Here is a 12,822-nt window from a genome sequence, read left to right as displayed (position 1 = left end):
GTGTGTTGAATAGGGGGTGGGCAACCAAAAAACATTTACTGAGCACTTTCACTCACAGCACTAGGATAGGCACCATGTAAGAAGGTAAAAGAATTCACATATATTTAATTTAGTTTCACAGACTTTTTTTTTTTTTTGCGGTATGCGGGCCTCTCACTGTTGTGGCCCCTCCCATTGCGGAGCACAGGCTCTGGACGTGCAGGCTCAGCGGCCATGGCTCAAGGGCCCAGCCGCTCCGCAGCATGTGGGATCTTTCTGGACCGGGGCACGAACCCGTGTCCCCTGCATCGGCAGGTGGACTCTCAACCACTGCACCACCAGGGAAGCCCCACAGACGTTTTTTAAACCTATCTAAAAAGTTCTTTTCTCACAACCCAAAAGCAAAAAAATAAAGATTAAAAAAAAAAGATGTTTCTGCTAGGGAACAATTTTTTATCTAAGAATTAACTTTGGAGGTTAGATAGAAATCAGATTTTTCTTCAATTCACAGAGAACTCAACAGGTAACTACAATAAAGATATAACCATTTCTCTTTTGCAGGGGTATCAGAGGTCTACTCATAGGAAATCATGTACCACAGCAAAAAAGATTTACATGACATGTTTCTACTCTCACCTTGCCAGAATCCATTTATCAGCATATTTAAAAGGCATGAGAGGACTTCCGTGGTGGCGTAGTGGTTAAGAATCTGCCGGCCAACGCAGGGGACATGGATTCGAGCCCTGGTCCGGGAAGATCCCACATGCCGTGAAGCAACTAAGCCCGTGCGCCATAACTACTGAGCCTGTGCTCTAGAGCCCACTCACCACAACTACTGAAGCCCACTCACCACAACTACTGAAGCCCGCCCGCCTAGAGCCCGCAAGAGAAGAGAAGCCACCGCAATGAGAAGCCCGTGCACCGCAACAAAGAGTAGCCCCCACTTGCTGCAACTAGAGAAAGACCGCGCGCAGCAACGAAGACCCAACGCAGCCAAAAATAAATAAATTAAATAAATTTATTTTTTAAAAAAAGCATGAGAGTTTATTACCCTATGGTAAAAGCATTAAAATGATTAACTCATGGCTCTTCACAGTAGTATTATACAACCGCCTAACATTTAATCCAATTTAGCCTTGAATGCTGTCTCTTAATACCCATAATGATATTTAAAATACGTTCCCAAAGAAAGATTCTGCGTATCAATTCCTTTTCCTGACACAAAGGGCACCCTCAGAAGCTGGAAAACAAGATGATAACCACAGATTCCTAGTTATAATTACCAAAGTGTATAAATAAGGAAAAATGGGAAAAAGAAATTTTTAAAATAGTCAAATTATTGTTAAGCTTTGAGAGTTAATAACATTTTGTTAACATTACCACAGAAACTAATTTGCTAATGTACCTTAAGAAGATGCCATATTTGGGACTTCCCTGGTGGTCCAGTGGCTAAGACTCCACGCTCCCAATGCAGGGGGCCTGGGTTAGATCCCTGATCAGGGAACTAGATCCTGCATGCCACAACTAAAAGATTCCACATGTTGCAACTAAGACCTGGCACAATCAAATAAATAAATAAATAGACATTAAAAAATAAAAAGAGAGAGAGAGATGCCATATTTTATTATGGAGAAAAATTTATTGCCACAAAGATTAATAAATGCCAAGGAGTAGTGATTTATTACACAAAAGCTGATGCAACCTTAACTGGAGATAAGTAACAATCACGCATTAACTTCTAAGAGGTGCAAACCTCCAAATCTGGCAGCACGGCCACAAAATTAAGAAGATATACTTCTCATGTTTTACAGCCAAGGTAATATATACTATTTAATGTCAAGCATGAACTTAAGAACAAATTTAGGGCTTTATTTTTACTATTTTATGATCCTCGGAAAAAGGGATTTGGAGGAAAAGTTAGGCCTTATAGAACTCTACTAGATAGAAAGAACAGCCTTCAAAAAGTTCTGGTGATTACCTCAGAGGACTATAGTTGCTTTGGCAAGGGGAAAACTTCCAGGCTAAATTCTATAAACTAGAGTGTTCATGACTTGCAAACTGCCATATTTGGTCAGACTTTGCACATGAAGAGAAACAAGGCAGTTAGGGGCCAACAAAAGTTGTTATAAGTTTAAGTGTCTATCCAGTATTGCTTTGACTTACAATTCTTCTAAAGAATAAGGATCTCAGGGTCAACACAAAACTAGAGAGGGTCGGGGGAAACCAGGCAACCATTTTATGCCAAAAGAAACAGCTGTTAAATTAGTATGTTTTATCATGTATACCCATGGACAGCCAAATCCTTGGCCTTGGATTTTCTTTCTTTAGACTCTAACCACGGAAAATCAATAAAACAAGGCAGTTACATACAAAGCACCCAAATGTCATGCCAAACTCTGCTTTATGTACACTGGTTAAATTAGCACTTTTTTAACCTTGGAGTTCTATCTCCAAGAAAGATTATTTAACAGTTTTATATACATTCATTTCACATGCTTGAAAAGTGTGATATCTGATTATATTGACAACTACAAACATAACACTTGGGCAGCATATGCTAGAACCTCAGCACATCAGTATCTATAAAGACACTCAACAGTAGAACTGATATAAACAGTTAAAATAATCACTGTGAAATGGTGAGGCCTTCAAAGTAGGCTTCACTTAAGCTGGAAACACTTTAGCTGGAAACATGCTCAACAAAAGATAACGACTTCTTTAAAAGAATCTGGGCTGTAAAGTTTAGCTGGAAATATACTCAGTAGTAGAAATGACTTCGTTAAAGAATCTAGGCTATGGGACTTCCCTGGTGGCACAGTGGTTAAGAATCCACCTGCCAATGCAGGGAACACGTGTTCATGCCCTGGTTCAGGCAGATCCCACATGCCGAGGAGCAACTAAGCCCATGCGCCACAACTACTGAGCCTGCGATCCACAACTACTGAGCCCATGTGCCACAACTACTGAAGCCCGTTCTCCACAACAAGAGAAGCCACCGCAATGTGAAGCCTACACACTGCAACTAGAGAAAGCCCGCACGCAGCAACGAAGACCCAACGCAACCAAAAATAAATTTATTTTTTAAAAAAAGAATGTAGGCTGTAAAGTTGAGATACGTTTACGAAAAACCATGTCCCCTCATGTAGATAATGTGAATACACTTCTTCCAATATGCAGTAGAAAAGATAGGAAACAGGTGCCTTCACTTTTACAGAGTCCCACTAGACTACCATTTTATCCAGGTTAAGCACCTGTAAACTGCTAATAAAACACTATGCCAAAATCAACTATACCTCATAAAAAATTTTTTAAAAATAAAAAAACAAACAAAAAACCCCCACTATGCCAAAGAATGCCAAAATGTATACAGCTGATAGGTTAACTACCCAAATACATACCTTAATACCGATGAGCTGTTAATTAACTGTAAAATGAGTTATAAAACTGAAATGAAAAGTGTACCACAACATAGCAATAGCTCAATTTTAACTACAAAGTTGAGTTGATAAAACTATATGTGAATCTTAAATGTTACCAATAAATACAAATCAATCATGGATTCAAATTTCATTAATGGAAACGGAGGTCTACAAAGGAAGATTACAAAGAACTCTGCCCCTTATTCACTTTCAGTTTTTATAAGTAAATTCGAACAAAAGGCTTAAATATATATTAAAATAGCAACTTATACACGCTAGAATTAAGGCCAGCAGGTCCTTCGTTAAAAAAAAACAAAAAAATTGAATGTGCACTCCCTTGGCACCTAAGCTTTTTTTCAACTTTCCAAACATCAGTTTTACGTGGAAACTCAGTTCAATTTACTCTCTTTGGTTTTTTCTCTTCCTAAATAAACAACGCAGCTGGAAACAGACACACTCGCAACTTACTACTCCAGTCACATGTATGTGAACACAGGTATTTACCTGAATGAACATATCAAATGAATTGTGAAACCCGTCTCTGGCACTTTTCTTTTTCCACTGACAAACAAAAAAGCCAAAAGATCTCCAATTCAAGCTGGAACAAGATTTAAACTAACGGAGCACTTGTAGCGTGAGCACCAGCAGCATGATCACTTATCACTTAACACGGTCTGCTAGCACTTCTATTCCAAGATAAAGTATGGAGATGACTTTAAAGCAGGTGCATATGATTACAATCCGAATGTTAGAAGAGAAGGAACACCAAAGTACTACCAGGTAATGGACAGAGAACTCCTGGAAGTCTGGGGTTATCCTCGGGCTTTGTTGAACACCTAAAGCCCTGAAGGTTGCTGGTAATCAAGATACAGCAATGAGGTATCGGGGGCAGATACTTAAAGTATCTGGGGAGAGGGGAATACCGGGGACACTTCGATTGCAGGCGGGGAAAATGAGACAGAAACGTCAACACGAGATGGCAGACCGACACTAGCATAAAGCAAGCCTTTCAAATTAGTCGCAGCGCAGGAAGCTAGCCTGAGGCCGAAGCCAGCCTAAGTCACAGGTACAGGCCCAGCGGGCAATGGGGAGAAACTGAGGCGGAGGGAGCGGCCAGATTCCCAAACAGGACCTGTCCCCAGACGTGTAAGTCAAGAGACAAACCGGCTTTGCTGGGGGGCGAGAGGGACGGCCGCAAGTGAAGGACTGGGAAGACTCACACCCACCCAGACAGGGGTAACCGGTTTGGGCAGGGGCTGCCGGAGCGTTCCCGCTTGCGCATGCGTCCTACCCCCACGGCCGCGACTCCCCCTCCCCCCCAATCACTGCTCCCCTCACAACCCGGCTAGTCGAGGGAGCTGAGCGCAGTCACGCCTGCCCCGCTCCGCGGGATGAGAACACGGCTTGGCCTCCCGCAGGGGCCGTCGGAGAATCCCCCCCGGGCTTGGTGGATGGAAGGGTGGGAGGAGGAGGGGGGGAAAACACGGCCCTACCCGACCCGCCGTCTCCTTCTCCGCGGCCCGCCGTTCGCCGTCCCGGAGGCTCCGCCGCCTGGGCCTCCACAGCCGCCCTGCCCCCGCCCTCCCCGCCCCCTACTCACGTGAGAGAGGCTCCTTCCGCCCTCCGCCCCGCCTACTGCCCTGTCTCATAGGCCCACGGCAAAGCCGAGCGGCCCCATTGGCCCAACAACAGGCGGCGGGGGCGTACTTCCTTTCCTCGAAGCCCCACCTGGGCTTTTAGCCCGCCTCCGGAGTCTGCGTCTGCGTGGAGTCTGCACTCTGGGAGGAGGAGTCAATACCGTGCTGTGTCCGCGCTTGCGCCGATAGCAGCTCTGTGCCTGCATCAGGGACTGGAAGCAGGATTGGCGGGGGTAGCAGTCTGGGTAGTACCTGTTGCGCCTGAGAGGGGTACAACCCTGAAGACACTGGTGCTAGAGCACGAAATCCCTTGCTCACCTTTAACGTTCAAATGCTGTTTCTAAAGCAGCCCTTAATGATGTAACCCAACTCACCTGCCCTTTATTGAGGGCGCAAAAAGTGCCAGGGATTGTGATAGATAGGTTCTTTTACAGGTATGTCACTTGGCTTTACCACAAACCTTGAGAAAGCATTGAGAATGATATGATTTTTTTTTCTCATTTTGTAAGGGAGTCCAGCCTAAGCAACAGAATTCAGTCCAGAAGTCAAAACTTCTGACTTTGAAGTCAAGGGCGACTGGCTACAACACAGCTACCTCGAGGTATCTGAGACACACAGAATAGAACAGAAATGAACAAGGTGGTTTCATACTGCTACTCAAAGATGGGGCTGGGATTTTATTTAAAAATTATTCGAAAGTGATATACAGAGCAACGGCAATAGAATGAATTTTAAAGTCCCTGTCCTGAATGAATTTACAATGTAGTTGGAAACAAATATTAAAGGTGCTAATTAAGTCTTGACAATTTATGAAATCTTTCTACAGCCTCTCCCTCATTCTTTCCTTATCCAAATAGCATATGCTGTTTTCCTGGTAAATGAGTCATTCGCAAAGTTTTCCTGTGGATATTGCATCTAAATCCATCAGAGAAAAAGCAAAAAAAAGCTGTGCTCTGTTGCAGTCCTCTTTGTGACTTGTCTATTATAAGAGACTTGGCTGCACTCCCGCAGGAAAATAGCTTTCTTCCTTTTCTCCTCATAGAGTTATGTAACAAAAATGCACACCCATTTTAAAGTATTTAAACAACAGATAAAACATTAGGAAAAAAGTAAAATCCCCTGAAATCCTGGCACTCTTGACAAAACCACTTTTAATAGTTTGGTGACCATACATTCATGTATTTCTTGATTCATATGTATTACCCCAATATATACATAAATCTCAACATATATTTTTTAAATAAAATTTTATTACAGAATCACTACAGTATGCCCTGGAGAAAAATATAAAATAGGGACAACCTAAAATAAAAAACAAAAACATCACATTCCCAATACAAATATTAATACTTTAATATGTAGCCTTCTTTGTGTGTCTATATATTGTTTTACAAAATGAGATCACAGAGTTAAGCAGTCTGCTTTATTCAATTAACAATACCTACCCTACCATTTCGCTAAATTTTCCTCCCATCTAATTCCTAGATCGCATTCAAATTTTCTAACAACCTAAAAATATTTTTACAGCTGGCTTTTCCAAATCAGTAATATCATTTCAGTAAATTTTCCTCTCATCTAATAACTAACTATAATCAAATTCTCTGTTGCCCCAAATATATATTTTTACAGCTAATCTTCCCAAATCAGCATCCAATCCAGGCCCACATGTTGTATCTGGTTGTGATGTCCCTTAAGCATTTTTAAATCTAGCACTTAAGGAAAAAAATGGAAAGACACTGGCCTATTGAAGAAATCGGTCCAGTTGAAGTGCAGAATTTCCCACCTTCTGGATCTGAATGGTTGCTTCCTCAAGAAGTCACTGAATTTGTTCCCTTAGACCTTGTATATCCTGGAAACTGGAATTTATATCTCAAGCTCAATGGATTGATGTGGTAAGCTGGAGGCAGAATGGGAAGGTCCTTGAATACTTAAATAAGGAAAATGAAGTTCAATCTATAAATACAGGGAGCCCTTAGAGGTTTCTAAGGATAGTGCCAATATCAGATTTGAGTTTTTTAAAAATTTCATTCTGGTAGGAGTAGAAAAGGGAAAACAGGGAGTAAATAGAACACTTTGGAGGCTGCCTAAGTTCAGAAAGGCCTGAACTAGGGCAAAAGAAAGGGTGGGAAAAAAGGAACTGGGTTTGAAAGAAATATCAAGTTTGTTGATTCTTTCTTCTGCCTGCTCAAATCTGATTTTGAACCCCCTAAGTGAACTTTTTTCTCTCTATTATATTTTCAACTCCAGAATTTCACTTAAGTTCCTTTTTATAATTTCTATTTCTTTAATGATATTCCCATTTTTCTGTACATTTTCCAGACTTCATCCATGTTTTATTTTAGCTCAATGAGCAACTTTAAGACAGTTTTAAAATCTTTGTCTAAATGCCATATGATATCACTTATATGTGGAATCTCAAATATGACACAAATGAACTTATTTATGAAACAGAAACAGACTCACAGACATAGAAAAAACTTATGGTTATCAAAGGGGCAAAAGGGTGGGGGAGGGATAAATTAGGAGTTTGGGATTAACAGATACAAACTACTACATATAAAATAGATAAACAACAAGGTCCTACTGTATAGCACAGGGAACTATGTTCAATATCCTGTAATAAACCATAATGAAAAAGAAAAAAAATATATACATATATAAAAATTGAATCACTTTACTGTACACCTGAAACTAACACAACATTATAAATCAACTATACTTCAATAAAAATAAAATACAGAACTCTTGTATTTGGAGAACAAGGTTCTTATTTCCCACCCTGGCTCCAGCAAGCCATACCAGGAATATAAACATGACTGCCTCCACAGGGTTGAGGAGTAGGAATGCGTAGGTGCTATCACACTAAAGGCTCACATTGACTGAAATTAACCTCAACTGACCAACCAAATTTTCCCCTGGAACATGCAAGCATTCAAATAGACTCCAGAGTTCCAAAATAGTTACTTCAGTTTCTGCCAGTACGATTGTTGTTTAGGTAGAGAGATGGATTCCATGTCCTTCCTACTCCGTCTGAGGAACAGAAAAAAAAAGAAATGTGAAAGTGAACAGAGCCTAAAGGATCTGTAGGACACTGTCAAGAGAAACAACATACCACTGTAAGCATCCCAAGAGGAGAAGAGAGAGAGAAAGGGGAGAAAGGATAATAATCTAACTGTAGAAAACCAAAGAAAAGAGAGAATCCTAAAAGCAACAAGAGAGAATACTCATCACATATAAGGGATCTTCAATAAGATTATCAGACAATTTCTCATCTTAAATCTTAGAGTCTGTAAGACAGTGGGTTGATAATATTCAAAGCAATGAAAGAAAAGGACTGTTGACAGATCTGTATCTAGCAAAATTGTCCTTCAAAAATGAGGGAGAGGGCTTCCCTGGTGGCGCAGTGGTTGGGAGTCCGCCTGCCGATGCAGGGGACACGGGTTTGTGCCCTGGTCCGGGAAGATCCCACATGCCGCGGGGCGGCTGGGCCCGTGAGCCATGGCTGCTGAGCCTGCGCGTCCGGAGCCTGTGCTCCGCAACAGGAGAGGCCACGACAGTGAGAGGCCACGTACCGCAAAAAAAAAAAAAAGAAAAATGAGGGAGAAATTAAGACATTCTCTGATTCTAAAAAAAGCTAAGGGAGTTCATTACCACTAAAACCACCCTTCAGGAAATGCTGATGGGAATCCTTCACGTTGAAATGAAAGGATGCTCAACAATATTTAAAGCCATATGAAGAAATAAAGATCTCCGGTAAAGATAAATATATGGGCAATTATAATTGTAATTATTGTTTAACTCCATTTTTATTTTCTACATGATTTAAAAGACAAATGCATAAAAATATTAGTCTAATTTATTACAAACGCAATGTATAAAGATGTAATCTGTAGCATCAAGAACAGAAAGAGGAGACAGAGCTGTATAGGAGAGTTTTTGTATGCTACTAAAGTTGGTATCAATTTAATTATATTGTTATAAATTTGGGCTGTTAAATGTAATTCCTATAGCAACCACAAAGGAAATGTCCATAGGATATACAAAGAAGGAAATCAGAAAAATCAAAACTTTTCACTACAAAAAATCAAACACAGAAAAAGGCAGTAATGGAAGAAATGAAAGACACAAAAGCTATAAGGCCTATAGAAGACAAATAGCAAAATGGCAGAAATAAGTCCCCCTTATCCGTAGTTACTTTAAATGTAAATGGCATAAACTCACCAATCAAAAGACAGAGATGGGCAGAATGGATAAAACAAAAACAAAAACATGATCCATCTATATGCAGTCTAGAAAATACTCACTTTAGAGCCAAAGATATTAACAGGTTAAAAGTGGAAAAAAAAGAAAAGAGAAGATATTCCATGTGAGTACTAACCAAAAGGGAGCTGGGAAGGTTATACTAAGGTCATACAAAATGACTTTAAAAAGGTTACACGAGACAAAGAAGGTCATTATATATTAATAAAAGGTTCAAAAGAGCAAGATTATATAAAAATTATAAACATTTACATAACTAGAAGAGACTTTCAAAATATATGAAGCAAAAATGACCAGAATTAAAGGGAGGAATAAACAATTCTACAATAATAATTAGAAACTTCAACAGCCCACATTCAGTAATGAATAGAACAACCAGATAAAGATAAGTTAGGCATCAGAGGACTTGAACATCACAATAAACCAACTGAACCTAACAGAAGTGTACAGAACATTCCACTGAACAACAGCAGAATACACATTCTTTTCAAGTTCACATGGGACATTCTCCAGGACAGGCCATACATTAGGCCATAAAACAAGTGTCAAGAGATTTTAAAAGATAGGTATTATACAAAGTATCTTCTCCAACTACAGTGGGATGAAGTTAGAAATCAGTAACAGAAGGAAAACTGGAAAATTCAAAATATGTGGAAATTAGAAACACATTCTTAAAGAACAAATGGGTCAAAGAAGACCTCAAAAGGGAAATTAGAATGTACTTGAAAATGAGTAAAAATGATAAAAACATACAAAACTTATAGGATACAATGCAAACAGTAATTAGAGAAATTTATAGTTGTAAATGGCTACATTAAAAAACAAGAAAAATCTCGGGCTTCCCTGGTGGCGCAGTGGTTGAGAGTCCGCCTGCCGATGCAGGGGACACGGGTTCGTGCCCGGGTCGGGAGGATCCCACATGCCGCGAACCCGCTGGGCCTGTGAGCCATGGCCGCTGAGCCTGCACGTCCGGAGCCTGTGCTCCGCAACGGGAGAGGCCACAGCAGTGAGAGGCCCGCGTACCACATGCACACACACACACAAAAAAGAAAAGTCTCAAAATACCCTAACTTTATACCTTATGAGATACGAAAAAGAACAAACTAAACCCAAAGCTAGCAGAAGTAAGGAAATAAAACGGAATGGAAATAAACCAAAAAAAAAAAAAGAGAGAGAAAAAAAAAAAATCAATGAAACCAAAAGTTGTTTCTTTGAAAAGATCAACAAAAATCAACCTAGAAAACAATGGGCAAATTCCTTGAAACACACAAATTATTTATTATAAATGGATTCCAGAAAAATTAGAAAATCTCAACATACTTATAACAAGAGATTGAGTGTGTAATCAAAAACCTCCCAAAAAACAAGTCTTGCACCAGATGGCTTCACCAGTGAATTGTAGCAAATATTTAATTTAATTAAAATATTTAATTAATACCAATCCTTCTCAAACTCTTCCAAAAAACTGAAGAAGAGGGAATGCTTTCTAATCTCATAAGGCCCTCATTATCCTGACACCAAAGCTAAATAAACGCATCACAAGAAAATTATATACCAATGTCTCTTATGCATATAGGTGCAAAAATCCTCAACAACATAAAAGGAAATCAAATCCAATAGCATACTAACAGGATTATTCCCCATGACCAAGTGGGATTTATCCCAAGAATGCAAGAGTGGTTTACCATAACCAATGTAATATATCTCATTAATAAGAACTAAGGGAAAAAACCTCATGATCATCTCAATTGATGCTGAAAAGTCATCTGAGAGAATACAATGCCTTTTCATGATAAGATCTTTCAGAAAAGTAGTTACAGAGGGAAAATTCCTCAACATGATAAAAGTATCTGAAAAACCCACATCTAAATCAGTAGCTTACCTACGCCTCTAAGAACAACTCATGAACACGTCAAGGATGCCTCCTTTCACTGCTGCTATTCAACATTGTAGTGGAAGTTCTAGCCAGAACTATTAGACAAGAAATAAAAGGCATCCAAATTGTACACAAAGAGGTAAAACTATATTCACAGGCAACATAATCATATATATAAAAAACCCCAAAGAATCCACAAGAAAGCTTGTAGAGCCAAAAAACAAATTCAGAAGCGTTGCTGGGTACAAGACCAACACCAAAAATCAGTTGTGTTTCTACACACTAGCAACAATATGAAAAGGAGATTAAGAAAGCAATCTCATTTATAATATTATCAAAAAGAATTAAATACCCTGAAAACTAGAAAACACTGCTGAAAGAAATTAATGAAGACCTAAGTACATGGAAAGACATTTCATGTTTAGACAGGAAGACTTAAAATTAAGATGGCAATATTACCCAAAGTGATCTACAGATGCAACACAATCTCTATCAAAATTACAACAGCCTTTTTCTCAAAAATGTAAAAGCTGATCCTCAAATTCATATGGAATTTCAAGGGCCTGGCATAGCCAAAACAATCTGGAAAAAGGAATAAAGTTGAAGGCCTCATACTTCCTCACTTACAAACTTACTACAAAGCTACAGTAATTAAAAGAATATGATACTAGTGTAAGAGCTTCAGTCACATGTAATAGAATAGACAGCCCAGCAATAAATTCTCACATACGTGGTCAGTTGATTTTCAACAAAGGTGACAAGCCCATTCAATGGGGAAAGGACAGGCTTTTCAAAAACGGTGCTGGAAAAACGATAACGACATGCAAAAGAATGAAGTTGGCTATAGCAGCGGTGATGGTTACAATATTGTGAATGTACTTAATGCCATGGAACCTCACGCTTACAAATGATTAAAATGATAAATACTATTCATGTTTTACCACAATATCCTCTCTCTCCACCCCCTAAAAAGGAGGAGAAGCCAGAGAGCCATTGGACTAGCAAGATGGAAAAGGGCTCTAGAATGGTACTGAAGTTTACTGGTGGGCAGGACTGCGTGTATGATGCCGCTCACCAACACAAGGACTACAGGAGATAAGAAGCAGGTCTGCGGATGTACTTGAGTTCAAAGGTACATTAACACTGGACAACCAGTTGGAGATGTCTTCTAGGCAGCTGACCCTGGAGCTCAAGAGAGCTGTCTGGTCTTGCGAAAGAGATCTGTGAATAGTCAGCACGTAGTAGGTTACGGAGAATGCAGATCCCTGGGAAACACCAACATCCAAAATGCGAGGGAGGTAAACTTCCTTCCCTCCACTTCCTGGGCCCAACGCGGCGAGTCCACATTCCTAGGCGGGAGGGGCTTACCAACACTTTAAGTGCGGAGGCACCCTTCAGGCCCACGCAGGCAGCAGACAGCCGAGGCGCAGCTAGAGAGGAGCGGCTGAGAAGGAGCGAAGCGCACGGGGCCTGAGCCCCAAACGCTAGGGAGCCGCGGCACCCGCACCTCGACTCACGGGCGGAGACGCTCGCAGGAGTCTGGGGCACGCGCTTTGCACCCCGCCCACAGCGCCGAAAGTCTCTCTCCGAGCCCGCCGCCCTCCCAGCCTTCCGATTGGCGGAGAGGACCGTAGGACCTGGAAGTTGTCTT

At 40.5% G+C, this 12,822-nt stretch overlaps 1 protein-coding gene across 10 annotated transcripts in view; it reads right to left on the bottom strand.

Annotated features, from left to right (window-relative positions):
- The window catches only part of RABGAP1 (RAB GTPase activating protein 1), a 179,581-nt gene extending 166,813 nt beyond the window's left edge, over positions 1 to 12,768 (bottom strand). For 8 of the 10 annotated variants that reach the window (XM_029201906.1, XM_029201907.1, XM_029201908.1 and 5 more), the window contains exon 1: positions 4,892 to 4,976. The gene's annotated coding sequence lies outside the window, so the exon portion shown is untranslated. Of the gene's footprint in view, positions 1 to 4,891; positions 4,977 to 12,539 lie in introns of those variants that run through there. The other 2 variants (XM_029201909.1, XM_029201916.1) reach the window with 2 other exon arrangements.
- Between the last annotated feature and the right edge of the window lie 54 nt (positions 12,769 to 12,822).

The sequence above is a fragment of the Monodon monoceros genome, unplaced genomic scaffold (genome assembly GCF_005190385.1).
Source record: "Monodon monoceros isolate NGI ecotype Baffin Bay Population unplaced genomic scaffold, NGI_Narwhal_1 Super_Scaffold_5, whole genome shotgun sequence".
NCBI classification, from domain to species: domain Eukaryota; kingdom Metazoa; phylum Chordata; class Mammalia; order Artiodactyla; family Monodontidae; genus Monodon; species Monodon monoceros.
The sequence above is the reverse complement of the archived record's forward strand: the minus strand, read 5'-3'. Positions and strand labels throughout refer to the sequence as shown.